Source organism: Salmo salar, chromosome ssa01 (genome assembly GCF_905237065.1).
Source record: "Salmo salar chromosome ssa01, Ssal_v3.1, whole genome shotgun sequence".
Taxonomy (NCBI): domain Eukaryota; kingdom Metazoa; phylum Chordata; class Actinopteri; order Salmoniformes; family Salmonidae; genus Salmo; species Salmo salar.
In genome coordinates, this window is record NC_059442.1 from 122,720,432 (window position 1) to 122,744,765 (window position 24,334).

Consider the following 24,334-nt stretch of genomic DNA (forward strand, 5'->3'; position numbering starts at 1 on the left):
GTCACACGATAGTAGTTAGAAGGTGAGGTGTGTGTGGAAAATCCCAGGACATAGTCACAAAGGCCAAACTCAAGAGAGTTGTCACTGACTTGTTGGATATTCGTTTCCCATTTAACAACTAACACCTTGCACAAAGTAAATCACCTCACACACTGGAAATCTACAATGGATTCACAAAAGTCCACTGAGAATGCGTAAATGTCCAAACGGTAAGTGAACCCAAACTCAGACTTTTCAAGAGTCAGTTGAGAATTCTACCATGACCAGAGATTGCTGTTAACCTGGCAATCTCAAAAGAGATTTATTTCCTCATGGGGTTGCATACTTGTCAAAATGACTTGTTCAAAAGTTCCTGCATTGGCCAGGAATCGAACCCGGGCCTCCCGCGTGGCAGGCGAGAATTCTACCACTGAACAACCAATGCCTTGCGATGCTGAAATAACCCCCACAGCTGGATATCGTATAAAAAGCTTTAATTCAAAGGATATTTCCTGCTTTGTGGGCTCAGAGACATTGTACACCCTAATAAAATCAGTCTTTCCTCCCCGTCGGGGAATTGAACCCGGTCTCCCGCGTGACAGGCGGGGATCCTCACCACTATAATAACGAGGAGCAGGTGGGTTGGTTAGTTGAAAAAATGTGGAGCATTGGATACTATCCCTAAATTTCGAGAGTTGGGTGTTAACCCTTCCAACATAAACATCTGTAGAGACTGAATGGTTAGAGTCTACTATGACCCATCTATGGAAAGCTGAGACCCTCACGGACACGTGCATGTAGTCGATTTTGCTCTATACCGCTGAAAAGTCACACGATAGTAGTTAGAAGGTGAGGTGTGTGTGGAAAATCCCAGGACATAGTCACAAAGGCCAAACTCAAGAGAGTTGTCACTGACTTGTTGGATATTCGTTTCCCATTTAACAACTAACACCTTGCACAAAGTAAATCACCTCACACACTGGAAATCTACAATTGATTCACAAAAGTCCACTGAGAATGCGTAAATGTCCAAACGGTAAGTGAACCCAAACTCAGACTTTTCAAGAGTCAGTTGAGAATTCTACCATGACCAGAGATTGCTGTTAACCTGGCAATCTCAAAAGATATTTCTTGCTCATGGGGTTGCATACTTGTCAAAATGACTTGTTCAAAAGTTCCTGCATTGGCCGGGAATCGAACCCGGGCCTCCCGCATGGCAGGCGAGATTTCTACCACTGAACAACCAATGCCTTGCGATGCTGAAATAACCCCCACAGCTGGATATCGTATAAAAAAGCTTTAATTCAAAGCATATTTCCAGCTTTGTGGGCTCAGAGACATTGTACACCCTAATAAAATCAGTCTTTCCTCCCCGTCGGTGAATTGAACCCGGTCTCCCGCGTGACAGGCAGGGATACTCACCTCTATAATAACAAGGAGCAGGTGGGTTGGTTAGTTGAAAAAATGTGGAGCATTGGATACTATCCCTAAATTTGGAGAGTTGGGTGTTAACCCTTCAAACATAAACATCTGTAGAGACTGAATGGTTAGAGCTAGAGACTACTATGACCCATCTATGGAAAGCTGAGACCCTCACGGACACGTGCATGTAGTCGATTTTGCTCTATACCGCTGAAAAGTCACACGATAGTAGTTAGAAGGTGAGGTGTGTGTGGAAAATCCCAGGACATAGTCACAAAGGCCAAACTCAAGAGAGTTGTCACTGACTTGTTGGATATTCGTTTCCCATTTAACAACTAACACCTTGCACAAAGTAAATCACCTCACACACTGGAAATCTACAATTGATTCACAAAAGTCCACTGAGAATGCGTAAATGTCCAAATGGTAAGTGAACCCAAACTCAGACTTTTCAAGAGTCAGTTGAGAATTCTACCATGACCAGAGATTGCTGTTAACCTGGCAATCTCAAAAGAGATTTATTTCCTCATGGGGTTGCATACTTGTCAAAATGACTTGTTCAAAAGTTCCTACATTGGCCGGGAATCGAACCCGGGCCTCCCGCGTGGCAGGCGAGAATTCTACCACTGAACAACCAATGCTTGCGATGCTGAAATAACCCCCACAGCTGGATATCGTATACAAAAGCTTTAATTCAAAGCATATTTCCTGCTTTGTGGGCTCAGAGACATTGTACACCCTAATAAAATCAGTCTTTCCTCCCCGTCGGTGAATTGAACCCGGTCTCCCGCGTGACAGGCAGGGATACTCACCACTATACTAACAAGGAGCAGGTGGGTTGGTTAGTTGAAAAAATGTGGAGCATTGGATACTATCCCTAAATTTGGAGAGTTGGGTGTTAACCCTTCAAACATAAACATCTGTAGAGACTGAATGGTTTGAGTAGAGACTACTATGACCCATCTATGGAAATCTGAGACCCTCACGGACACGTACATGTAGTCGATTTTGCTCTATACCGCTGAAAAGTCACACGATAGTAGTTAGAAGGTGAGGTGTGTGTGGAAAATCCCAGGACATAGTCACAAAGGCCAAACTCAAGACAGTTGTCACTGACTTGTTGGATATTCGTTTCCCATTTAACAACTAACACCTTGCACAAAGTAAATCACCTCACACACTGGAAATCTACAATTGATTCACAAAAGTCCACTGAGAATGCGTAAATGTCCAAACGGTAAGTGAACCCAAACTCAGACTTTTCAAGAGTCAGTTGAGAATTCTACCATGACCAGAGATTGCTGTTAACCTGGCAATCTCAAAAGAGATTTTTTCCTCATGGGGTTGCATACTTGTCAAAATGACTTGTTCAAAAGTTCCTGCATTGGCCGGGAATCGAACCCGGGCCTCCCGCGTGGCAGGCGAGAATTCTACCACTGAACAACCAATGCCTTGCGATGCTGAAATAACCCCCACAGCTGGATATCGTATCAAAAAAGCTTTAATTCAAAGGATATTTCCTGCTTTGTGGGCTCAGAGACATTGTACACCCTAATAAAATCAGTCTTTCCTCCCCGTCGGTGAATTGAACCCCGGTCTCCCGTGACAGGCAGGGATACTCACCACTATACTAACGAGGAGCAGGTGGGTTGGTTAGTTGAAAAAATGTGGAGCATTGGATACTATCCCTAAATTTGGAGAGTTGGGTGTTAACCCTTCAAACAAAAACATCTGTAGAGACTGAATGGTGAGTAGAGACTACTATGACCCATCTATGGAAAGCTGAGACCCTCACGGACACGTGCATGTAGTCGATTTTGCTCTATACCGCTGAAAAGTCACACGATAGTAGTTAGAAGGTGAGGTGTGTGTGGAAAATCCCAGGACATAGTCACAAAGGCCAAACTCAAGAGAGTTGTCACTGACTTGTTGGATATTCGTTTCCCATTTAACCTGTTGGGTCTAGGGGGCAGCATTTGCACGTCTGGATAAAAAAATGTACCCGATTTAATCTGGTTACTAATCCTACCCAGTAACTAGAATATGCATATACTTATTAATATGGATGAAAACACTCTAAAGTTTCCAAAACTGTTTGAATGGTGTCTGTGAGTATAACAGAACTCATTTGGCAGGCAAAACCCTGAGACATTTTCTGAACAGGAAGTGGATACCTGATGTGTTGTATTGACTTTAAACCTATCCCATTGAAAAACACAGGGGTTTAGGAATATTTTGGCACTTCCTATTGCTTCCACTAGATGTCACCCAGCCTTTACAAAGTGTTTTGAGTCTTCTGGAGGGAGATCTGACCGAACAAGAGCCATGGAACGGTGATGTCCCATTAGACACCTGGCGCTAGTTCATGTTGGGTACCCTCGTTTCAATACGTTATAAAGAGTATGCATTCGTCCACCTTGAATATTATTCATGTTCTGGTTAAAAAGGGCCTAATGATTTATGCTATACAACGTTTGACATGTTTGAACGAACGAGGGGAAATATATTTTTTCCCCTCGTTCATGACGAAATCCGGCTGGCTTACACATGTGCTAACGAGACGGAGATTTTTGGACATAAATGATGAGCTTTTTTGAACTAAACTACATTCGTTATGGACCTGAGATACCTGGAAGTGACATCTGATGAAGAGAATCAAAGGTAATGGATTATTTACATAGTATTTTCGATTTTAGATCTCCCCAACATGACGTCTAGTCTGTATCGCAAGCCGTATTTTTCTGAGACGCAGTGCTCATTTTATTGCAAAGTGTGATTTCCCAGTAAGGTTATTTTTAAATCTGGCAAGTTGATTGCGTTCAAGAGATGTAAATCTATAATTCTTTAAATGACAATATAATATTTTACAATGTTTTCTAAAATTTTAATTATTTAATTTCTGGCCTGCTTGACTGCGGATTGAGGGAAGCGATTTCCTCAACATCAGATGCCATGTAAAATCGCTGTTTTTGTATATAAATATGAACTTGATGGAACTAAAGAATGCATGCATTGTCTAACATAATGTCCTAGGAGTGTCATCCTGATGGGGTTTGTAAAAGGTTAGTGCATCATTTTAGCTGGTTTATATAGTTTTATTCTTTGACGACGACATTTTACACAACTCTTGTAAATGTACTGTCTAACATACTCTAAATTTATGCTTTGTAACGTAAAACCTTTTTGAAATCGTAAAACGTGGTTAGATTAAGTGTTTATCTTTTAAAATGGTGTAACATAGTTGTATTTTGGTGAATTTTGACATTTGTTTGGATTCAATTTGCCGCTCTTTGAAATGCACCTGCTGTTGGTGATACACCACGGGTGTACGCTAGCGTCCACCCTAGCCCCAAGAGGTTAACAACTAACACCTTGCACAAAGTAAATCACCTACACACTGGAAATCTACAATTGATTCACAAAAGTCCACTGAGAATGCGTAAATGTCCAAATGGTAAGTGAACCCAAACTCAGACTTTTCAAGAGTCAGTTGAGAATTCTACCATGACCAGAGATTGCTGTTAACCTGGCAATCTCAAAAGAGATTTATTTCCTCATGGGGGTTGCATACTTGTCAAAATGACTTGTTCAAAAAGTTCCTGCATTGGCCGGGAATCGAACCCGGGCCTCCCGCGTGGCTGGCGAGAATTCTACCACTGAACAACCAATGCCTTTGCGATGCTGAAATAACCCCCACAGCTGGATATCGTATAAAAAGCTTTAATTCAAAGCATATTTCCAGCTTTGTGGCTCAGAGACATTGTACACCCCTAATAAAATCAGCGTCTTTCCTCCCCGTCGGTGAATTGAACCCGGTCTCCCGAACGTGACAGGCAGGGATCTCACCACCTATAATAACAAGGAGCAGGTGGGTTGGTTAGTTGAAAAAATGTGGAGCATTGGATACTATCCCTAAATTTGGAGAGTTGGGTGTTAACCCTTCCAACATAAACATCTGTAGAGACTGAATGGTTTGAGCTGAGACTACTATGACCCATCTATGGAAAGCTGAGACCCTCACGGACACGTACATGTAGTCGATTTTGCTCTATACCGCTCACAAGTCACACGAAAGTAGTTAGAAGGTGAGGTGTGTGTGGAAAATCCCAGGACATAGTCACAAGGCCAAACTCAAGACAGTTGTCACTGACTTGTTGGATATTCTTCCCATTCAACAACTAACACCTTGCACAAAGTAAATCACCTCACACACTGGAAATCTACAATGGATTCACAAAAGTCCACTGAGAATGCGTAAATGTCCAAACGGTAAGTGAACCCAAACTCAGACTTTTCAAGAGTCAGTTGAGAATTCTACCATGACCAGAGATTGCTGTTAACCTGGCAATCTCAAAAGGATTTCTGTCTGCTATCTTAATTCTGCGGGGAATCCGGCCCCCCGCTGCAGGGGTCACTGAACAATGCATGGATACTATCCCTAAATTTGGAGAGTTGGGTGTTAACCCTTGCAACATAAACATCTGTAGAGACTGAATGGTTTGAGCTAGAGACTACTATGACCCATCTATGGAAACTGAGACCCTCACGGACACGACATGTAGTCGATTTTGCTCTATACCGCTGAAAAGTCACACGATAGTAGTTAGAAGGTGAGGTGTGTGTGGAAAATCCCAGGACATAGTCACAAAGGCCAAACTCAAGAGAGTTGTCACTGACTTGTTGGAGTATTCGTTTCCCATTTAACAACCAACACCTTGCACAAAGTAAATCACCTCACACACTGGAAATCTACAATTGATTCACAAAAGTCCACTGAGAATGCGTAAATGTCCAAACGGTAAGTGAACCCAAACTCAGACTTTTCAAGAGTCAGTTGAGAATTCTACCATGACCAAGAGATTGCTGTTAACCTGGCAATCTCAAAAGAGATTTATTTCCTCATGGGGTTGCATACTTGTCAAAATGACTTGTTCAAAGTTCCTGCATTGGCCGGGAATCGAACCCGGGCCTCCCGTGGCAGGCGAGAATTCTACCACTGAACAACCAATGCTCTGCGATGCTGAAATAACCCCACAGCTGGATATCGTATAAAAAGCTTTAATTCAAAGCGATATTTCCTGCTTTGTGGGCTCAGAGACATTGTACAACCCTAATAAAATCAGTCTTCCTCCCCGTCGGTGAATTGAACCTCTCTCAAGCGTGACAGGCAGGGATACTCACCTCTATAATAACAAGGAGCAGGTGGGTTGGTTAGTTGAAAAAATGTGGAGCATTGGATACTATCCCTAAATTTGGAGAGTTGGGTGTTAACCCTTCAAACATAAACATCTGTAGAGACTGAATGGTTTGAGCTAGAGACTACTATGACCCATCTATGGAAAGCTGAGACCCTCACGGACACGTGCATGTAGTCGATTTTGCTCTATACGCTGAAAAGTCACACGATAGTAGTTAGAAGGGTGAGGTGTGTGTGGAAAATCCCAGGACATAGTCACAAGGCCAAACTCAAGAGAGTTGTCACTGACTTGTTGGATATTCGTTTCATTTAACAACTAACACCTTGCACAAAGTAAATCACCTCACACACTGGAAATCTACAATTGATTCACAAAAGTCCACTGAGAATGCGTAAATGTCCAAACGGTAAGTGAACCCAAACTCAGACTTTTCAAGAGTCAGTTGAGAATTCTACCATGACCAGAGATTGCTGTTAACCTGGCAATCTCAAAAGAGATTTATTTCCTCATGGGGTTGGACATACTTGTCAAAATGACTTGTTCAAAAGTTCCTGCATTGGCCGGGAATCGAACCCGGGCCTCCGCGTGGCACGGCGAGAATTCTACCACTGAACAACCAATGCCCTGCGATGCTGAAATAACCCCCACAGCTGGATATCGTATAAAAGCTTTAATTCAAAGCATATTTCCAAGCTTGTGTGGGCTCAGAGACATTGTACACCCTAATAAAATCAGTCTTTCCTCCCGTCGCCGGGAATTGAACCCGGTCTCCGCGTGACAGGCGGGATCCTCAACACTATACTAACGAGGGAGCAGGTGGGTTGGTTAGTTGAAAAAATGTGGAGCATTGGATACTATCCCTAAATTTGAGAGTTGGGTGTTAACCCTTCCAAACAAAAACATCTGTAGAGACTCGAATGGTTAGAGCTACTAGACCCATCTATGGAAAGCTGAGACCCCACGGACACGTACATGTAGTCGATTTTGCTCTATACCGCTCAAAAGTCACACGAAAGTAGTTAGAAGGTGAGGTGTGTGTGGAAAATCCCAGGACATAGTCACAAAGGCCAAACTCAAGACAGTTGTCACTGACTTGTTGGATATTCGTTTCCCATTTAACCTGTTGGGTCTAGGGGGAATTTGACCGGATAAAAAAAATGTCATTTGATGGTAAATCCACCCAGTAACTAGAATATGCATATATATTAATATGATAGAAAACACTAAATTTCAAAACTGTTTGAATGGTGTCTGTGAGTATAACAGAACTCATTTGGCAGGCAAAACCCTGAGACATTTTCGAAGGAAGTGGATACCTGATGTGTTGTATTGACTTTAAACCTATCCCATTGAAAAACACAGGGGGTTTAGGGAATATTTTGGCACTTCCTATTGCTTCCACTAGATGTCACCAGCCTTTTACAAAGTGTTTTGAGTCTTCTGGAGGGAGATCTGACCGAACAAGAGCCATGGAACGGTGATGTTCCATTAGACACCTGGGCGCTAGTTCATGATTGGGCCCTGTTTCCAATCGTTATAAAGAGTATGCATTCGTCCACCTTGAATATTATTCATGTTCTGGTTAAAAAAGGGGCCCTAATGATTTATGCTATACAACGTTTGACATGTTTGAAATCGAACGGAAATATATTTTTTTTCCCCTGCGTTCATGACGAGAAGTCGGCTGGCTTACATCATGTGCTAACGAGACGGAGATTTTTGGACATAAATGATGAGCTTTTTTGAACTAAACTACATTCGATTATGGACCTGTGATCACCTGGAAGTGACATCTGATGAAGAGAATCAAAGGTAATGGATTATTTACATAGTATTTTAGATTTTTTAGATCTCCCCAACATGACGTCTAGTCTGTATCGCAAGCCGTATTTTCCTGTGGGCGCAGTGCTCAGATTATTGCAAAGTGTGATTTCCAGTAAGGTTATTTTTTAAATCTGGCAAGTTGATTGAGCGTTCAAGAGATGTAAATCTATAATTCTTTAAATGACAATATAATATTTTACCAATGTTTCTAATTTTAATTATTTAATTTCGACGTGACTTGATGCGGTTATTGGAGGGAAACGATTTCCTCAACATCAATGCCATAGTAAAACGCTGTTTTTGTATATATAAATATGAACTTGATAGAACTAAAAATGCATGCATTGTCTAACTATAATGTCCTAGGAGTGTCATCTGATGGAGATTGTAAAAGGTTAGTGCATCATTTTAGCTGGTTTTATGGTTTTGGTGACCCTAGTATTTGACTTGACAAAACATTACACACAACTCTTGTAAATGTACTGTCCTAACATACTCTAAATTTATGCTTTCGCCGTAAAGCCTTTTGAAATCAGTAAAACGTGGTTAGATTAAGGAGATGTTTATCTTTCCAAATGGTGTAACATAGTTGTATTTTTGAAAAATTTGAATTTTGACATTTATTTGGATTCAAATTTGCCGCTCTTGAAATGCACCTGCTGTTGATGGAGTGCACCACGGTGGCACGCTAGCGTCCCACCTAGCCCCAAGAGGTTAACAACTAACACCTTGCACAAAGTAAATCACCTCACACACTGGAAATCTACAATTGATTCACAAAAGTCTACTGAGAATGCGTAAATGTCCAAACGGTAAGTGAACCCAAACTCAGACTTTTCAAGAGTCAGTTGAGAATTCTACCATGACCAGAGATTGCTGTTAACCTGGCAATCTCAAAAGAGATTTTTTCCTCATGGGGTTGCATACTTGTCAAAATGACTTGTTCAAAAGTTCCTGCATTGGCCGGGAATCGAACCCGGGCCTCCCGCATGGCAGGCGAGAATTCTACCACTGAACAACCAATGCCTTGCGATGCTGAAATAACCCCCACAGCTGGATATCGTATCAAAAAGCTTTAATTCAAAGGATATTTCCTGCTTTGTGGGCTCAGAGACATTGTACACCCTAATAAAATCAATCTTTCCTCCCCGTCGGGGAATTGAACCCGGTCTCCCGCGTGACAGGCGGGGATCCTCACCACTATACTAACGAGGAGCAGGTGGGTTGGTTAGTTGAAAAAATGTGGAGCATTGGATACTATCCCTAAATTTGGAGAGTTGGGTGTTAACCCTTCCAACAAAAACATCTGTAGAGACTGAATGGTTAGAGCTACTATGACCCATCTATGGAAATCTGAGACCCTCACGGACACGTACATGTAGTCGATTTTGCTCTATACCGCTCACAAGTCACACGATAGTAGTTAGAAGGTGAGGTGTGTGTGGAAAATCCCAGGACATAGTCACAAAGGCCAAACTCAAGACAGTTGTCACTGACTTGTTGGATATTCGTTTCCCATTTAACAACTAACACCTTGCACAAAGTAAATCACCTCACACACTGGAAATCTACAATGGATTCACAAAAGTCTACTGAGAATGCGTAAATGTCCAAACGGTAAGTGAACCCAAACTCAGACTTTTCAAGAGTCAGTTGAGAATTCTACCATGACCAGAGATTGCTGTTAACCTGGCAATCTCAAAAGAGATTTCTTCCTCGGGGGTTGCATACTTGTCAAAATACGTTCAAAAGTTCCTACATTGGCCGGGAATCGAACCGGGCCACCGCGTGGCAGGCCAGAATTCTACCACTGAACAACCAATGCCTTGCAATGCTGAAATAACCCCCACAGCTGGATATCGTATCAAAAGCTTTAATTCAAAGGATATTTCCTGCTTTGTGGGCTCAGAGACATTGTACACCCTAATAAAATCAATCTTTCCTCCCCGTCGGGGAATTGAACCCCGGTCTCCCGCGTGACAGGCGGGGATCCTCACCACTATACTAACGAGGAGCAGGTGTGTTGGTTAGTTGAAAAAATGTGGAGCATTGGATACTATCCCTAAATTTCGAGAGTTGGGTGTTAACCCTTCCAACAAAAACATCTGTAGAGACTGAATGGTTAGAGCTACTATGACCCATCTATGGAAATCTGAGACCCTCACGGACACGTACATGTAGTCGATTTTGCTCTATACCGCTCACAAGTCACACGATAGTAGTTAGAAGGTGAGGTGTGTGTGGAAAATCCCAGGACATAGTCACAAAGGCCAAACTCAAGACAGTTGTCACTGACTTGTTGGATATTCGTTTCCCATTTAACAACTAACACCTTGCACAAAGTAAATCACCTCACACACTGGAAATCTACAATGGATTCACAAAAGTCTACTGAGAATGCGTAAATGTCCAAACGGTAAGTGAACCCAAACTCAGACTTTTCAAGAGACAGTTGAGAATTCTACCATGACCAGAGATTGCTGTTAACCTGGCAATCTGAACAGCATTGGATACTATCCCTAAATTTGGAGAGTTTGGTGTTAACCCTTGCAACATAAACATCTGTAGAGACTGAATGGTTAGAGCTAGAGACTACTATGACCCATCTATGGAAATCTGAGACCCTCACGGACACGTACATGTAGTCGATTTTGCTCTATACCGCTCACAAGTCACACGATAGTAGTTAGAAGGTGAGGTGTGTGTGGAAAATCCCAGGACATAGTCACAAAGGCCAAACTCAAGACAGTTGTCACTGACTTGTTGGATATTCGTTTCCCATTTAACAACTAACACCTTGCACAAAGTAAATCACCTCACACACTGGAAATCTACAATGGATTCACAAAAGTCTACTGAGAATGCGTAAATGTCCAAACGGTAAGTGAACCCAAACTCAGACTTTTCAAGAGTCAGTTGAGAATTCTACCATGACCAGAGATTGCTGTTAACCTGGCAATCTCAAAAGAGATTTATTTCCTCATGGGGTTGCATACTTGTCAAAATGACTTGTTCAAAAGTTCCTGCATTGGCCGGGAATCGAACCCGGGCCTCCCGCGTGGCAGGCCAGAATTCTACCACTGAACAACCAATGCCTTGCAATGCTGAAATAACCCCCACAGCTGGATATCGTATCAAAAAGCTTTAATTCAAAGGATATTTCCTGCTTTGTGGGCTCAGAGACATTGTACACCCTAATAAAATCAGTCTTTCCTCCCCGTCGGTGAATTGAACCCGGTCTCCCGCGTGACAGGCAGGGATACTCACCTCTATAATAACAAGGAGCAGGTGGGTTGGTTAGTTGAAAAAATGTGGAGCATTGGATACTATCCCTAAATTTGGAGAGTTGGGTGTTAACCCTTCAAACATAAACATCTGTAGAGACTGAATGGTTAGAGCTAGAGACTACTATGACCCATCTATGGAAAGCTGAGACCCTCACGGACATGTACATGTAGTCGATTTTGCTCTATACCGCTCACAAGTCACACGATAGTAGTTAGAAGGTGAGGTGTGTGTGGAAAATCCCAGGACATAGTCACAAAGGCCAAACTCAAGACAGTTGTCACTGACTTGTTGGATATTCGTTTCCCATTTAACAACTAACACCTTGCACAAAGTAAATCACCTCACACACTGGAAATCTACAATGGATTCACAAAAGTCCACTGAGAATGCGTAAATGTCCAAACGGTAAGTGAACCCAAACTCAGACTTTTCAAGAGTCAGTTGAGAATTCTACCATGACCAGAGATTGCTGTTAACCTGGCAATCTCAAAAGAGATTTATTTCCTCATGGGGTTGCATACTTGTCAAAATGACTTGTTCAAAAGTTCCTGCATTGGCCGGGAATCGAACCCGGGCCTCCCGCGTGGCAGGCGAGAATTCTACCACTGAACAACCAATGCTTTGCGATGCAGAAATAACCCCCACGGCTGGATATCGTATCAAAAAGCTTTAATTCAAAGCATATTTCCTGCTTTGTGGGCTCAGAGACATTGTACACCCTAATAAAATCAGTCTTTCCTCCCCGTCGGTGAATTGAACCCGGTCTCCGCGTGACAGGCAGGGATACTCACCTCTATAATAACAAGGAGCAGGTGGGTTGGTTAGTTGAAAAAATGTGGAGCATTGGATACTATCCCTAAATTTGGAGAGTTGGGTGTTAACCCTTCAAACATAAACATCTGTAGAGACTGAATGGTTAGAGCTAGAGACTACTATGACCCATCTATGGAAAGCTGAGACCCTCACGGACACGTGCATGTAGTCGATTTTGCTCTATACCGCTCACAAGTCACACGATAGTAGTTAGAAGGTGAGGTGTGTGTGGAAAATCCCAGGACATAGTCACAAAGGCCAAACTCAAGAGAGTTGTCACTGACTTGTTGGATATTCGTTTCCCATTTAACAACTAACACCTTGCACAAAGTAAATCACCTCACACACTGGAAATCTACAATTGATTCACAAAAGTCTACTGAGAATGCGTAAATGTCCAAACGGTAAGTGAACCCAAACTCAGACTTTTCAAGAGTCAGTTGAGAATTCTACCATGACCAGAGATTGCTGTTAACCTGGCAATCTCAAAAGAGATTTATTTCCTCATGGGGTTGCATACTTGTCAAAATGACTTGTTCAAAAGTTCCTGCATTGGCCGGGAATCGAACCCGGGCCTCCCGCGTGGCAGGCGAGAATTCTACCACTGAACAACCAATGCTTTGCGATGCTGAAATAACCCCCACAGCTGGATATCGTATAAAAAAGCTTTAATTCAAAGCATATTTCCTGCTTTGTGGGCTCAGAGACATTGTACACCCTAATAAAATCAGTCTTTCCTCCCGTCGGTGAATTGAACCCGGTCTCCCGCGTGACAGGCAGGGATACTCACCTCTATAATAACAAGGAGCAGGTGGGTTGGTTAGTTGAAAAAATGTGGAGCATTGGATACTATCCCTAAATTTGGAGAGTTGGGTGTTAACCCTTCAAACATAAACATCTGTAGAGACTGAATGGTTTGAGCTAGAGACTACTATGACCCATCTATGGAAAGCTGAGACCCTCACGGACATGTGCATGTAGTCGATTTTGCTCTATACCGCTCACAAGTCACACGATAGTAGTTAGAAGGTGAGGTGTGTGTGGAAAATCCCAGGACATAGTCACAAAGGCCAAACTCAAGACAGTTGTCACTGACTTGTTGGATATTCGTTTCCCATTTAACAACTAACCCCTTGCACAAAGTAAATCACCTCACACACTGGAAATCTACAATGGATTCACAAAAGTCTACTGAGAATGCGTAAATGTCCAAACGGTAAGTGAACCCAAACTCAGACTTTTCAAGAGTCAGTTGAGAATTCTACCATGACCAGAGATTGCTGTTAACCTGGCAATCTCAAAAGAGATTTATTTCCTCATGGGGTTGCATACTTGTCAAAATCTTGTTCAAAAGTTCCTGCATTGGCCGGGAATCGAACCCGGGCCTCCCGCGTGGCAGGCGAGAATTCTACCACTGAACAACCAATGCTTTGCGATGCTGAAATAACCCCCACAGCTGGATATCGTATAAAAAGCTTTAATTCAAAGCATATTTCCTGCTTTGTGGGCTCAGAGACATTGTACACCCTAATAAAATCAGTCTTTCCTCCCCGTCGGTGAATTGAACCCGGTCTCCCGCGTGACAGGCAGGGATACTCACCTCTATAATAACAAGGAGCAGGTGGGTTGGTTAGTTGAAAAAATGTGGAGCATTGGATACTATCCCTAAATTTGGAGAGTTGGGTGTTAACCCTTCAAACATAAACATCTGTAGAGACTGAATGGTTTGAGCTAGAGACTACTATGACCCATCTATGGAAAGCTGAGACCCTCACGGACACGTGCATGTAGTCGATTTTGCTCTATACCGCTCACAAGTCACACGATAGTAGTTAGAAGGTGAGGTGTGTGTGGAAAATCCCAGGACATAGTCACAAAGGCCAAACTCAAGACAGTTGTCACTGACTTGTTGGATATTCGTTTCCCATTTAACAACTAACCCCTTGCACAAAGTAAATCACCTCACACACTGGAAATCTACAATGGATTCACAAAAGTCTACTGAGAATGCGTAAATGTCCAAACGGTAAGTGAACCCAAACTCAGACTTTTCAAGAGTCAGTTGAGAATTCTACCATGACCAGAGATTGCTGTTAACCTGGCAATCTCAAAAGAGATTTATTTCCTCATGGGGTTGCATACTTGTCAAAATGACTTGTTCAAAAGTTCCTGCATTGGCCGGGAATCGAACCCGGGCCTCCCGCGTGGCAGGCGAGAATTCTACCACTGAACAAACAATGCCTTGCAATGCTGAAATAACCCCCACAGCTGGATATCGTATCAAAAAGCTTTAATTCAAAGCATATTTCCTGCTTTGTGGGCTCAGAGACATTGTACACCCTAATAAAATCAGTCTTTCCTCCCCGTCGGTGAATTGAACCCGGTCTCCCGCGTGACAGGCAGGGATACTCACCTCTATAATAACAAGGAGCAGGTGGGTTGGTTAGTTGAAAAAATGTGGAGCATTGGATACTATCCCTAAATTTGGAGAGTTGGGTGTTAACCCTTCAAACATAAACATCTGTAGAGACTGAATGGTTAGAGCTAGAGACTACTATGACCCATCTATGGAAAGCTGAGACCCTCACGGACACGTGCATGTAGTCGATTTTGCTCTATACCGCTCACAAGTCACACGATAGTAGTTAGAAGGTGAGGTGTGTGTGGAAAATCCCAGGACATAGTCACAAAGGCCAAACTCAAGACAGTTGTCACTGACTTGTTGGATATTCGTTTCCCATTTAACAACTAACACCTTGCACAAAGTAAATCACCTCACACACTGGAAATCTACAATGGATTCACAAAAGTCCACTGAGAATGCGTAAATGTCCAAACGGTAAGTGAACCCAAACTCAGACTTTTCAAGAGTCAGTTGAGAATTCTACCATGACCAGAGATTGCTGTTAACCTGGCAATCTCAAAAGAGATTTATTTCCTCATGGGGTTGCATACTTGTCAAAATGCTTGTTCAAAAGTTCCTGCATTGGCCGGGAATCGAACCCGGGCCTCCCGCGTGGCAGGCGAGAATTCTACCACTGAACAACCAATGCTTTGCGATGCTGAAATAACCCCCACAGCTGGATATCGTATAAAAAAGCTTTAATTCAAAGCATATTTCCTGCTTTGTGGGCTCAGAGACATTGTACACCCTAATAAAATCAGTCTTTCCTCCCCGTCGGTGAATTGAACCCGGTCTCCCGCGTGACAGGCAGGGATACTCACCTCTATAATAACAAGGAGCAGGTGGGTTGGTTAGTTGAAAAAATGTGGAGCATTGGATACTATCCCTAAATTTGGAGAGTTGGGTGTTAACCCTTCAAACATAAACATCTGTAGAGACTGAATGGTTAGAGCTAGAGACTACTATGACCCATCTATGGAAAGCTGAGACCCTCACGGACATGTGCATGTAGTCGATTTTGCTCTATACCGCTGAAAAGTCACACGATAGTAGTTAGAAGGTGAGGTGTGTGTGGAAAATCCCAGGACATAGTCACAAAGGCCAAACTCAAGACAGTTGTCACTGACTTGTTGGATATTCGTTTCCCATTTAACAACTAACCCCTTGCACAAAGTAAATCACCTCACACACTGGAAATCTACAATTGATTCACAAAAGTCCACTGAGAATGCGTAAATGTCCAAACGGTAAGTGAACCCAAACTCAGACTTTTCAAGAGTCAGTTGAGAATTCTACCATGACCAGAGATTGCTGTTAACCTGGCAATCTCAAAAGAGATTTATTTCCTCATGGGGTTGCATACTTGTCAAAATGATGTCAAAAGTTCCTGCATTGGCCGGGAATCGAACCCGGGCCTCCCGCGTGGCAGGCGAGAATTCTACCACTGAACAACCAATGCTTTGCGATGCTGAAATAACCCCCACAGCTGGATATCGTATAAAAAGCTTTAATTCAAAGCATATTTCCTGCTTTGTGGGCTCAGAGACATTGTACACCCTAATAAAATCAGTCTTTCCTCCCCGTCGGTGAATTGAACCCGGTCTCCCGCGTGACAGGCAGGGATACTCACCTCTATAATAACAAGGAGCAGGTGGGTTGGTTAGTTGAAAAAATGTGGAGCATTGGATACTATCCCTAAATTTGGAGAGTTGGGTGTTAACCCTTCAAACATAAACATCTGTAGAGACTGAATGGTTAGAGCTAGAGACTACTATGACCCATCTATGGAAAGCTGAGACCCTCACGGACATGTGCATGTAGTCGATTTTGCTCTATACCGCTCACAAGTCACACGATAGTAGTTAGAAGGTGAGGTGTGTGTGGAAAATCCCAGGACATAGTCACAAAGGCCAAACTCAAGACAGTTGTCACTGACTTGTTGGATATTCGTTTCCCATTTAACAACTAACCCCTTGCACAAAGTAAATCACCTCACACACTGGAAATCTACAATTGATTCACAAAAGTCTACTGAGAATGCGTAAATGTCCAAACGGTAAGTGAACCCAAACTCAGACTTTTCAAGAGTCAGTTGAGAATTCTACCATGACCAGAGATTGCTGTTAACCTGGCAATCTCAAAAGAGATTTATTTCCTCATGGGGTTGCATACTTGTCAAAATACTTGTCAAAAGTTCCTGCATTGGCCGGGAATCGAACCCGGGCCTCCCGCGTGGCAGGCGAGAATTCTACCACTGAACAACCAATGCTTTGCGATGCTGAAATAACCCCCACAGCTGGATATCGTATAAAAAGCTTTAATTCAAAGCATATTTCCTGCTTTGTGGGCTCAGAGACATTGTACACCCTAATAAAATCAGTCTTTCCTCCCCGTCGGTGAATTGAACCCGGTCTCCCGCGTGACAGGCAGGGATACTCACCTCTATAATAACAAGGAGCAGGTGGGTTGGTTAGTTGAAAAAATGTGGAGCATTGGATACTATCCCTAAATTTGGAGAGTTGGGTGTTAACCCTTCAAACATAAACATCTGTAGAGACTGAATGGTTTGAGCTAGAGACTACTATGACCCATCTATGGAAAGCTGAGACCCTCACGGACACGTGCATGTAGTCGATTTTGCTCTATACCGCTCACAAGTCACACGATAGTAGTTAGAAGGTGAGGTGTGTGTGGAAAATCCCAGGACATAGTCACAAAGGCCAAACTCAAGACAGTTGTCACTGACTTGTTGGATATTCGTTTCCCATTTAACAACTAACCCCTTGCACAAAGTAAATCACCTCACACACTGGAAATCTACAATTGATTCACAAAAGTCCACTGAGAATGCGTAAATGTCCAAACGGTAAGTGAACCCAAACTCAGACTTTTCAAGAGTCAGTTGAGAATTCTACCATGACCAGAGATTGCTGTTAACCTGGCAATCTCAAAAGAGATTTATTTCCTCATGGGGTTGCATACTTGTCAAAATGACTTGTTCAAAAGTTCCTGCATTGGCCGGGAATCGAACCCGGGCCTCCCGCGTGGCAGGCGAGAATTCTACCACTGAACAACCAATGCTTTGCGATGCTGAAATAACCCCCACAGCTGGATATCGTATAAAAAAGCTTTAATTCAAAGCATATTTCCTGCTTTGTGGGCTCAGAGACATTGTACACCCTAATAAAATCAGTCTTTCCTCCCCGTCGGTGAATTGAACCCGGTCTCCCGCGTGACAGGCAGGGATACTCACCTCTATAATAACAAGGAGCAGGTGGGTTGGTTAGTTGAAAAAATGTGGAGCATTGGATACTATCCCTAAATTTGGAGAGTTGGGTGTTAACCCTTCAAACATAAACATCTGTAGAGACTGAATGGTTAGAGCTAGAGACTACTATGACCCATCTATGGAAAGCTGAGACCCTCACGGACACGTGCATGTAGTCGATTTTGCTCTATACCGCTCACAAGTCACACGATAGTAGTTAGAAGGTGAGGTGTGTGTGGAAAATCCCAGGACATAGTCACAAAGGCCAAACTCAAGACAGTTGTCACTGACTTGTTGGATATTCGTTTCCCATTTAACAACTAACCCCTTGCACAAAGTAAATCACCTCACACACTGGAAATCTACAATTGATTCACAAAAGTCCACTGAGAATGCGTAAATGTCCAAACGGTAAGTGAACCCAAACTCAGACTTTTCAAGAGTCAGTTGAGAATTCTACCATGACCAGAGATTGCTGTTAACCTGGCAATCTCAAAAGAGATTTATTTCCTCATGGGGTTGCATACTTGTCAAAATGTTCCTGCATTGGCCGGGAATCGAACCCGGGCCTCCCGCGTGGCAGGCGAGAATTCTACCACTGAACAACCAATGCTTTGCGATGCTGAAATAACCCCCACAGCTGGATATCGTATAAAAAAGCTTTAATTCAAAGCATATTTCCTGCTTTGTGGGCTCAGAGACATTGTACACCCTAATAAAATCAGTCTTTCCTCCCCGTCGGTGAATTGAACCCGGTCTCCCGCGTGACAGGCAGGGATACTCACCTCTATAATAACAAGGAGCAGGTGGGTTGGTTAGTTGAAAAAATGTGGAGCATTGGATACTATCCCTAAATTTGGAGAGTTGGGTGTTAACCCTTCAAACATAAACATCTGTAGAGACTGAATGGTTTGAGCTAGAGACTACTATGACCCATCTATGGAAAGCTGAGACCCTCACGGACATGTGCATGTAGTCGATTTTGCTCTATACCGCTCACAAGTCACACGATAGTAGTTAGAAGGTGAGGTGTGTGTGGAAAATCCCAGGACATAGTCACAAAGGCCAAACTCAAGACAGTTGTCACTGACTTGTTGGATATTCGTTTCCCATTTAACAACTAACCCCTTGCACAAAGTAAATCACCTCACACACTGGAAATCTACAATTGATTCACAAAAGTCTACTGAGAATGCGTAAATGTCCAAACGGTAAGTGAACCCAAACTCAGACTTTTCAAGAGTCAGTTGAGAATTCTACCATGACCAGAGATTGCTGTTAACCTGGCAATCTCAAAAGAGATTTATTTCCTCATGGGGTTGCATACTTGTCAAAATGACTTGTTCAAAAGTTCCTGCATTGGCCGGGAATCGAACCGGGCCTCCCGCGTGGCAGGCGAGAATTCTACCACTGAACAACCAATGCTTTGCGATGCTGAAATAACCCCCACAGCTGGATATCGTATAAAAAGCTTTAATTCAAAGCATATTTCCTGCTTTGTGGGCTCAGAGACATTGTACACCCTAATAAAATCAGTCTTTCCTCCCCGTCGGTGAATTGAACCCGGTCTCCCGCGTGACAGGCAGGGATACTCACCTCTATAATAACAAGGAGCAGGTGGGTTGGTTAGTTGAAAAAATGTGGAGCATTGGATACTATCCCTAAATTTGGAGAGTTGGGTGTTAACCCTTCAAACATAAACATCTGTAGAGACTGAATGGTTTGAGCTAGAGACTACTATGACCCATCTATGGAAAGCTGAGACCCTCACGGACATGTGCATGTAGTCGATTTTGCTCTATACCGCTCACAAGTCACACGATAGTAGTTAGAAGGTGAGGTGTGTGTGGAAAATCCCAGGACATAGTCACAAAGGCCAAACTCAAGACAGTTGTCACTGACTTGTTGGATATTCGTTTCCCATTTAACAACTAACCCCTTGCACAAAGTAAATCACCTCACACACTGGAAATCTACAATTGATTCACAAAAGTCTACTGAGAATGCGTAAATGTCCAAACGGTAAGTGAACCCAAACTCAGACTTTTCAAGAGTCAGTTGAGAATTCTACCATGACCAGAGATTGCTGTTAACCTGGCAATCTCAAAAGAGATTTATTTCCTCATGGGGTTGCATACTTGTCAAAATGACTTGTTCAAAGTTCCTGCATTGGCCGGGAATCGAACCCGGGCCTCCCGCGTGGCAGGCGAGAATTCTACCACTGAACAACCAATGCTTTGCGATGCTGAAATAACCCCCACAGCTGGATATCGTATAAAAAGCTTTAATTCAAAGCATATTTCCTGCTTTGTGGGCTCAGAGACATTGTACACCCTAATAAAATCAGTCTTTCCTCCCGTCGGTGAATTGAACCCGGTCTCCCGCGTGACAGGCAGGGATACTCACCTCTATAATAACAAGGAGCAGGTGGGTTGGTTAGTTGAAAAAATGTGGAGCATTGGATACTATCCCTAAATTTGGAGAGTTGGGTGTTAACCCTTCAAACATAAACATCTGTAGAGACTGAATGGTTTGAGCTAGAGACTACTATGACCCATCTATGGAAAGCTGAGACCCTCACGGACATGTGCATGTAGTCGATTTTGCTCTATACCGCTCACAAGTCACACGATAGTAGTTAGAAGGTGAGGTGTGTGTGGAAAATCCCAGGACATAGTCACAAAGGCCAAACTCAAGACAGTTGTCACTGACTTGTTGGATATTCGTTTCCCATTTAACAACTAACACCTTGCACAAAGTAAATCACCTCACACACTGGAAATCTACAATTGATTCACAAAAGTCCACTGAGAATGCGTAAATGTCCAAACGGTAAGTGAACCCAAACTCAGACTTTTCAAGAGTCAGTTGAGAATTCTACCATGACCAGAGATTGCTGTTAACCTGGCAATCTCAAAAGAGATTTATTTCCTCATGGGGTTGCATACTTGTCAAAATGACTTGTTCAAAAGTTCCTGCATTGGCCGGGAATCGAACCCGGGCCTCCCGCGTGGCAGGCGAGAATTCTACCACTGAACAACCAATGCTTTGCGATGCTGAAATAACCCCACACAGCTGGATATCGTATAAAAAGCTTTAATTCAAAGCATATTTCCTGCTTTGTGGGCTCAGAGACATTGTACACCCTAATAAAATCAGTCTTTCCTCCCCGTCGGTGAATTGAACCCGGTCTCCCGCGTGACAGGCAGGGATACTCACCTCTATAATAACAAGGAGCAGGTGGGTTGGTTAGTTGAAAAAATGTGGAGCATTGGATACTATCCCTAAATTTGGAGAGTTGGGTGTTAACACTTCAAACATAAACATCTGTAGAGACTGAATGGTTTGAGCTAGAGACTACTATGACCCATCTATGGAAAGCTGAGACCCTCACGGACACGTGCATGTAGTCGATTTTGCTCTATACCGCTCACAAGTCACACGATAGTAGTTAGAAGGTGAGGTGTGTGTGGAAAATCCCAGGACATAGTCACAAAGGCCAAACTCAAGACAGTTGTCACTGACTTGTTGGATATTCGTTTCCCATTTAACAACTAACACCTTGCACAAAGTAAATCACCTCACACACTGGAAATCTACAATGGATTCACAAAAGTCTACTGAGAATGCGTAAATGTCCAAACGGTAAGTGAACCCAAACTCAGACTTTTCAAGAGACAGTTGAGAATTCTACCATGACCAGAGATTGCTGTTAACCTGGCAATCTCAAAAGAATTCTTCCTCATGGGTTGCATACTTGTCAAAAGACTGCATTGGCCGGGAATCGAACCAGGCTCCCGCGTGGCAGGCGAGAATTCTACCACTGAACAACCAATGCTTCGATGCTGAAATAACCCCACAGCTGGATATCGTATAAAAAAGCTTTAATTCAAAGCATATTTCCTGCTTTGTGGGCTCCAGAGACATTGTACACCCTAATAAAATCGCTTCTCCCGGGGAAACAGGGAGGATACCACCACTATAATAACAAGGAGAAGGTGGGTGGTTAAAAAATGGAGCATTGGATACTATCCCTAAATTTGGAGAGTTTGGTGTTAACCCTTGCAACATAAACATCTGTAGAGACTGAATGGTTAGAGCTAGAGACTACTATGACCCATCTATGGAAAGCTGAGACCCTCACGGACACGTGCATGTAGTCGATTTTGCTCTATACCGCTCACAAGTCACACGATAGTAGTTAGAAGGTGAGGTGTGTGTGGAAAATCCCAGGACATAGAACACAAAGGCCAAACTCAAGACAGTTGTCACTGACTTGTTGGATATTCGTTTCCCATTTAACAACTAAAGCCTTGCACAAAGTAAATCACCTCACACACACTGGAAATCTACAATGGATTCAAAAGTCCACTGAGAATGCGTAAATGTCCAAACGGTAAGTGAACCCAAACTCAGACTTTTCAAGAGTCAGTTGAGAATTCTACCATGACCAGAGATTGCTGTTAACCTGGCAATCTCAAAAGAGATTTCTTCCTCAGGGGTTGCATACTTGTCAAAGACTTTTCAAAAGTTCCTACATTGGCCGGGAATCGAACCCGGGCCTCCCGCGTGGCAGGCGAGAATTCTACCACTGAACAACCAAGCCCTTGCGATGCTGAAATAACCCCATAGCTGGATATCGATCAAAAGCTTTAATTCAAAGGATATTTCCTGCTTTGTAGGCTCAGAGACATTGTACACCCTAATAAAATCAGTCTTTCCTCCCGTCGGTGAATTGAACCCGTCTCGCGTGACAGGCAAGGGGATACTCACCTCTATAATAACAAGGAGCAGGTGGGTTGGTTAGTTGAAAAAATGTGGAGCATTGGATACTATCCCTAAATTTGGAGAGTTGGGTGTTAACCCTTCAAACATAAACATCTGTAGAGACTGAATGGTTAGAGCTAGAGACTACTATGACCCATCTTATGGAAAGCTGAGACCCTCACGGACACGTGCATGTAGTCGATTTTGCTCTATACCGCTCACAAGTCACACGATAGTAGTTAGAAGGTGAGGTGTGTGTGGAAAATCCCAGGACATAGTCACAAAGGGCCAAAACTCAAGACAGTTGTCACTGACTTGTTGGATATTCGTTTCCCATTTAACAACTAACGCCTTGCACAAAGTAAATCACCTCCCACACTGGAAATCTACAATGGATTCACAAAAGTCTACTGAGAATGCGTCGAAATGTCCAAACGGTAAGTGAACCCAAACTCAGACTTTTTCAAGAGTCAGTTGAAATTCTACCATGACCAGAGATTGCTGTTAACCTGGCAATCTCAAAAGGCAGATATTCCTCGGCGGTTGGGACATACTTGTCGAAATGACTTGTTCATAAAATTCCTGCATTGTTCGAGAATCGAACTGGTTAATTCCCACCTTCGTGGAAGGAGAGAGTGAATTCTACCAATGAACAACGAACGCCTTGCGAAAATGTGGAAAGAACCCCACAGCTGTGATATCGTGAGAAAAGCTCGAACATGATTAATTCGAAAGATATTACCTGCTTTGTGGCACACCAGCATACCCTAAAATCAGTCTTTCCTCCCGTCCGGAACCGTCTCGCGTTAAACAGAAGAGGTTGGAACTCTATACTAAGAAGGTGATATGGTTGGTTAAGAAGTTGGAAAAAATGTGGAGGCATTGGATACTATCCTAAATTTCGGAGAGTTAAGGTGTGTGCACTTTAAACAGAGCCAAACATCTGAGACATTCGAATGGTTAGAGCTAGTGACTTACCGATCTATGAGAAAGCGAAACCCTCACGGACACAAAACATTTAGTCGATCCTATCTGAGGCTTGACAAGTCACACATGAGTAGTGAAAGTTGAGTAATGTATGGAAACCACATAGATAATCACAAAGACCAAACTCAAGACAAAATTGTCACTGACTATGGATATTACGTTTCCCAGATTTAACAAACTAACCCCCACAATTGCAAAAGAAAATCACCTTCATAAAACTGGAAATCTACAATCGATTCACGCTACGTAGAAAAGATCCAAACGGAAAGTAAAACCCAAACTTGCACTTTTCAAGAGTCCGTTAGAATTCTAACATGACCGGTAATGTGCTGTTAACCTGGCAATCGTCAAAAATTTCTTCGCTAAGGAGGTGTGCATACTTGT

General features: G+C 42.9%; 15 non-coding genes across 15 annotated transcripts; all 15 read right to left on the minus strand.

Moving 5' to 3' along the window:
* Window positions 1-1,971: 1,971 nt before the first annotated feature.
* trnag-gcc (transfer RNA glycine (anticodon GCC)) lies at window positions 1,972-2,042 on the minus strand. The gene has a single exon. It is a non-coding gene; the product is annotated as a tRNA-Gly (tRNA).
* Window positions 2,043-2,781: 739 nt separating this feature from the next.
* On the minus strand, window positions 2,782-2,852 carry trnag-gcc (transfer RNA glycine (anticodon GCC)). Its single transcript has one exon. It is a non-coding gene; the product is annotated as a tRNA-Gly (tRNA).
* A 6,526-nt stretch (window positions 2,853-9,378) lies between these two features.
* On the minus strand, window positions 9,379-9,449 carry trnag-gcc (transfer RNA glycine (anticodon GCC)). The gene has a single exon. It is a non-coding gene; the product is annotated as a tRNA-Gly (tRNA).
* Window positions 9,450-10,365: 916 nt separating this feature from the next.
* Window positions 10,366-10,437, minus strand: trnad-guc (transfer RNA aspartic acid (anticodon GUC)). The gene has a single exon. It is a non-coding gene; the product is annotated as a tRNA-Asp (tRNA).
* Window positions 10,438-11,447: 1,010 nt separating this feature from the next.
* Window positions 11,448-11,518, minus strand: trnag-gcc (transfer RNA glycine (anticodon GCC)). Its single transcript has one exon. It is a non-coding gene; the product is annotated as a tRNA-Gly (tRNA).
* A 742-nt stretch (window positions 11,519-12,260) lies between these two features.
* Window positions 12,261-12,331, minus strand: trnag-gcc (transfer RNA glycine (anticodon GCC)). Its single transcript has one exon. It is a non-coding gene; the product is annotated as a tRNA-Gly (tRNA).
* A 741-nt stretch (window positions 12,332-13,072) lies between these two features.
* On the minus strand, window positions 13,073-13,143 carry trnag-gcc (transfer RNA glycine (anticodon GCC)). Its single transcript has one exon. It is a non-coding gene; the product is annotated as a tRNA-Gly (tRNA).
* A 739-nt stretch (window positions 13,144-13,882) lies between these two features.
* Window positions 13,883-13,953, minus strand: trnag-gcc (transfer RNA glycine (anticodon GCC)). Its single transcript has one exon. It is a non-coding gene; the product is annotated as a tRNA-Gly (tRNA).
* Window positions 13,954-15,506: 1,553 nt separating this feature from the next.
* trnag-gcc (transfer RNA glycine (anticodon GCC)) lies at window positions 15,507-15,577 on the minus strand. Its single transcript has one exon. It is a non-coding gene; the product is annotated as a tRNA-Gly (tRNA).
* Window positions 15,578-16,316: 739 nt separating this feature from the next.
* On the minus strand, window positions 16,317-16,387 carry trnag-gcc (transfer RNA glycine (anticodon GCC)). Its single transcript has one exon. It is a non-coding gene; the product is annotated as a tRNA-Gly (tRNA).
* A 739-nt stretch (window positions 16,388-17,126) lies between these two features.
* trnag-gcc (transfer RNA glycine (anticodon GCC)) lies at window positions 17,127-17,197 on the minus strand. The gene has a single exon. It is a non-coding gene; the product is annotated as a tRNA-Gly (tRNA).
* Window positions 17,198-17,938: 741 nt separating this feature from the next.
* trnag-gcc (transfer RNA glycine (anticodon GCC)) lies at window positions 17,939-18,009 on the minus strand. Its single transcript has one exon. It is a non-coding gene; the product is annotated as a tRNA-Gly (tRNA).
* A 729-nt stretch (window positions 18,010-18,738) lies between these two features.
* trnag-gcc (transfer RNA glycine (anticodon GCC)) lies at window positions 18,739-18,809 on the minus strand. The gene has a single exon. It is a non-coding gene; the product is annotated as a tRNA-Gly (tRNA).
* Window positions 18,810-20,361: 1,552 nt separating this feature from the next.
* On the minus strand, window positions 20,362-20,432 carry trnag-gcc (transfer RNA glycine (anticodon GCC)). The gene has a single exon. It is a non-coding gene; the product is annotated as a tRNA-Gly (tRNA).
* Window positions 20,433-21,172: 740 nt separating this feature from the next.
* Window positions 21,173-21,243, minus strand: trnag-gcc (transfer RNA glycine (anticodon GCC)). Its single transcript has one exon. It is a non-coding gene; the product is annotated as a tRNA-Gly (tRNA).
* Window positions 21,244-24,334: the final 3,091 nt, after the last annotated feature.